The sequence below is a fragment of the Hyposmocoma kahamanoa genome, unplaced genomic scaffold (genome assembly GCF_003589595.1).
Source record: "Hyposmocoma kahamanoa isolate Upper Pololo Valley unplaced genomic scaffold, ASM358959v1 92, whole genome shotgun sequence".
NCBI classification, from domain to species: domain Eukaryota; kingdom Metazoa; phylum Arthropoda; class Insecta; order Lepidoptera; family Cosmopterigidae; genus Hyposmocoma; species Hyposmocoma kahamanoa.
The window spans coordinates 7,221,406-7,226,251 of record NW_020654748.1 but is presented as its reverse complement, the minus strand read 5'-3'; the positions used below and the strand labels follow the sequence as shown (position 1 = coordinate 7,226,251).

Here is a 4,846-nt window from a genome sequence, read left to right as displayed (position 1 = left end):
CATCTTTTTTTAACCGACTTCAAAAAAGGAGGAGGTTCTCAATTCGACTATATGTTCTTTTTTTGTATGTATGTTACGCGATAACTCCGCTATTTGTGAACCGATTTTCATGATTCCTTTTTTGTTGGAAAGGGGGTACTTCCGTAGTGGTCCCATTTCATTTTAAAGAAAATCATCCACCTCGAAGGGTGGCTGTTCACGCATGAAGATTCATTTTTATAAACAGCGCCTAGCTTTAATTTAGGAGCAATTACTTTAATGGTTGATTTTGCTATTTCTCCAATTCAAGGCATTTTTCTCTCGATATACTTTGAGTAGTGAGAACCGATTTTTATTATCTCCTGTGTCAAGTCCTGTATAGTGGCGAACTAGGGGATATTTCAATAAAACTTAGCAAATAGACGTAATTCCACGTACTTTTGAGGTCGGTTTTTTTAGTACACGGTACTGAGATTATGATGATACGAAATGATGGTACGAACAAGTCGATTATCTGGAGGTAAGCGACACACTTGTTTATAGTTGTTGCAGTGCCATTCAGAGCTTTAAACCGTAATGATCTGAGGGGCACTGCTACTGCGAACGTCGCCCTGAAATAAGTTCACAAGTCCCAAGTGCCTGTAATTTTACACTTACCCTTCAGAATCGGAACGCAGTAATGCTCACATTACTGGTACTTCCCTGGACGAACTGTTTCACAAGGACCTCTGCGGCTATTAAAATGCTACCGTCGTGTCATCGTGGACTAATTTACTTTTGTTAATTCTTATAATATAATAATTATTATTTCGTTGTTACAGGTAATAATATCGTTATAAACAATATCGACGGAAGAAAGAAAACATGGCAGCAATTATAACGGTATGTGTAAGAGTAATAACGCTTCAGAATCGCGTGTTTTATTACACTTTTTGTTAATGACGTACATTGTATGCAGCATTCTTCATTGTTTAGCTTTCAGTACACAATGATTCGCAGTTCTCGTGATTATAGCGGCTGTGTTCTCATTCACTAGGTTCTTAGGTACTTGATCTGGTGTACTTAATTTACCATATTACAATAATACAACCGGCGAACCACTCTATTCATAGAGATCGTGTTCATATTTTCAAAGAGATACGAAAACAGTATAATGTGAAATGGTGGTTTTACACACAATCGCACATGAAACCAGATACTGTCGTACCTCAACAATTATGGAATTGAGAAAACATGATATGAAAGTTACAGAAATTACTGAACGGATCCATTAAATTTATATTCTCGTCTATAAGTGGATAAGTAATTATTACGTATGAATAAAAATATTCATTCAGTATTTTTTTTAATTTTCAAATTGCGTTTTTTCTATACCTTCACTTTGGAGTTACGACAATATTTGGTTTCATGTGCGGCATACTGTATATATTTACTAGCATACTACGTATACTGTTAAGCAGAGAAGTGTTCTATCGCAATTTATTACGAAAGGAGTGAACTTTTGCGTTAGCAAGAAACCTTATGAAATTAATTACCTTGCAGAATTATAAAATTTATTTTCAGATAAGTTAACAATAATGATTGACAAATTGTACTTGTTTGTTAATTTCAGTATTTAATTTGCTCAAACAAGAACTTAATATATTACGGGTATTACATAATAACATTCCACTGTGAGTGACAAAGTAATGACGGCTCATTTAATGTGGGCTTTCTGTAAAGATGCTGATTCTAACATATGAGGTAGTTACTTCCAACGACCGTGGCGAATTAGAGCTCACAATTTTAAAAACCGAAATCGGTGATGTCTTAAGATAGATCCTATTCATTTTGTTATGTATACATTCCTATTTTAGGTTTCCTTAATCATGTGTGGTAAAATGGTCATATGAAATATTCCAAACATTGTAGTACAGCTTTTACAAATTCAAACTCAAAATATCTTTATTTCACAAAATTGTTAAAAGTCAAATTTATTATGAGATCATTGCTTATAGGTAAGTATTATAATACATCAAGTATCAGCTGGAGATGAATTCCATGCATCTTTATCCTTAATGTAATCAATAACCCTGTACCATAGTATAAGAAGACTTGTGAGGTAACTCCATACAAACGCAGTAACTTGGTTTGTTTGTACATGTGCGCGGTCGCACTGCGTGCCGTGTACAGACGCACATTTTCGCATAATTTCGCGATGCACTGGCGTTGTACATGGAGCGCACTATAAGTTTCCAGAATGAATAGGAAAAAAATACTGTAAATGGTAAGAAATGAATTCATTGTTTCTTAAAATATTCTCCGTTAGCGTTAATGCACTTTTCCATACTATTGAACCAATTTTGTAAACATTTATGCCACTCCTCCGTGACAATCTCTGAAACATATTTTTCATACTTTTCGACAGCCTCTTCAGGTGATGAAAATCGTTGGCCACATAACTGGTTGTTAATTTTTGGAAATAAATAAAAGTTACAAGGTGCCAGGTCGGGACTGTACGCGGGATGGCTCATATGGTCAACGTTGTTCACCTTCAAAAATTAATTTGTGTCTGGACCGTGTGAGAACTGGCATTATCGTGGTGCAAGATGATACGGCATTTACGGTTATTTTTACGGAGTTTGTCAATAACTTCCGGCAAATAAATAATCGTGTACCAATCACTATCCATGGTACAACGATTCTCCAAAGCAAAGTAGCCACGTGTCCAGATTTATTAAAAAAAGAAGCAATCATCCGCTTAGAAGCACATTGCACGCGCGTCACTTTGGTTCGTTTCGGCTCATCTCGAAAGACCCACACGCTCGATTGCTGCTTTGTTTTGGGATCGTAACTATAAATCCATGTGTCGTCACCTGTTACTATGTCCCACACCAAATTTGACGCCCCTTCGTTGAATCTGGTAAGCATGGCATTGCACCAAGTGACGCGATCCGTTTTTTGAGCCTCAGTCAAATTGTGTGGGATCCACCGAGAGGACAGTTTTTTCACACCCTAATGTTTGTGTAGTATTGATTGTATTTGACTCATGCCTATGCCTAAAGATGCCAGAATCTCATGGTATGTCACATGCCTGTCAGTTTTGATCATACGGCGCACAGCATCGATGTTTTTGTTGTTCACAGCAGTGGACGGGCGACCATCACAAAATTCGTCACTGAGATTCACACGACCGCGTTTGAATTCTGCAAACTAGCTATAAATAGTCGTCTTGAATGGTGCTTCATTGCCAAAAGCAGTTTGAAGCCGAGCAAAGCTCCGCTGAGCTGTTCAATTACACCTAAGGTCATAGAAAATCATTTTACGAAAATTTTTACGAGTTGATGTAGACAACCAATTTCTAAAATGACGCCACAATGTTAAAACAAGTGACAGTCAGATGAAGCAAACTGTATTCTACAGCCAAAGAGTTCCATTTTCAAATGTTGTAATTACATTTTAAATGTTGTTTATGTAGGTGGCCAGTTCCGGAAACCTATAGCCCTATGTATAGTGTTGGTCGTCCTAAGCTCCTTTCATTGTTATGCGAGTGTGTGCGTCCCTACATCGCTCGCGGTGGGCGTGCACACATATAAGCTGCGCTGCTGCGTGTGAATGGACTTACCGTACTTGTCTTATTATACTATTCCTCTGCTAATCAACTTATTATTATTGTAGTTTGTCTCAATTCGTACGAACCAAAGTATTTTTGCTGTAACTAGCCCGGCTCAGACTCTTTTGTTTTCCGTCTTACTATCCGAAACAATTACTGACAAATAAGTAAAACTCGAACAAATTTAAAGACGAATAATGCAAATCTCTTCTTTTCTCTCTTCATTCTTCTCTTTCTCAGTCTTTTTTATTTGGTCGAGTATTACGTGTTTGACAGTATAATTGTTTCGGATGTCGGACGGAGAAAGAGAATAGACCCCCTGAATACGATAAAGCAGTTGTTGCTCATTACAAGTAGCAACCTAACGTATCGAGTTTTCTGTAAATCTGCACGTGTCCTTTACACTTATTCAAATGAAAATGTTCTGTTGCTATTTACCCCTGAATTCGTAGCTACAAAGATACGTATCTTTGTATAGTAATCTTTTTAAAATACTAAATGAATAACTAAAATAACTCAACGAGTTATTGGCTGTCCAACATCGGGTATGGCATTCCAGGTCATAAACATAGCCTGCGACACGTCACGTTATATGATATAGCTTTATCACGGTGGTCATTGTTTGCTAGCTTTTCAAGAGATGACGTTAATTTCAGATATCTCTACGCTTCCGGATTATAAATGACCATTCATAAGCCGTTAACAAAAGGATGGAATGTGTAGGGGCCGCGTACTGTAGCAGTGTTGTTATTGAAACTGTGTGTGGTCGTGACCAGTTTTAAATCTCAAAATATATGTGTTGGCACATTTACGCTCTCACATAAGTTTGTTTATTGTAAGTTGTTAATGGCAGTAGAGCTCCTTATGAAAGTGTTCGTCCAGGGAAGTACTCAGTAATCCGTTTCGGTTTTGAAGGGTAAGAGTGCTGGTGAAATTATATGTACACGGGTATTGTCAACTCGCGCCTCATGGTGACGGGCGTGGTGGCAGTGCCCTTCAGATCTTTGCGATTTAAAGCACTGAGTGACATACTTCAACTGCTTTGGACAGGAGTGTCACTTACCATCAGGCGCGCGACTTGTACGACCCGTATCTTAGTACCTTACCAATTCAGTAATGTGAGTATTATTGCGTCTTTCTGTACTGAAGGGCAAGGATGCTGGTGAAATTACAGGCATATGGGTCTTGTCAAGGTATATCTTAAGGTTTTTATTATAAGTACTAGGACGTTTACCATGGCGCAGGTGAAAAGGTGTTGGCGGTCACCACTTCGCC

At 37.9% G+C, this 4,846-nt stretch overlaps 1 protein-coding gene across 1 annotated transcript in view; it reads left to right on the top strand.

The window, feature by feature from the left end:
* Positions 1-844: 844 nt before the first annotated feature.
* LOC113236573 (cAMP-specific 3',5'-cyclic phosphodiesterase) overlaps positions 845-4,846 on the top strand; it is a 572,464-nt gene continuing 568,462 nt past the window's right edge. Inside the window, exon 1 of the mRNA XM_026472710.1 lies at positions 845-861. The gene's annotated coding sequence lies outside the window, so the exon portion shown is untranslated. The remainder of the gene's footprint in view (positions 862-4,846) is intronic.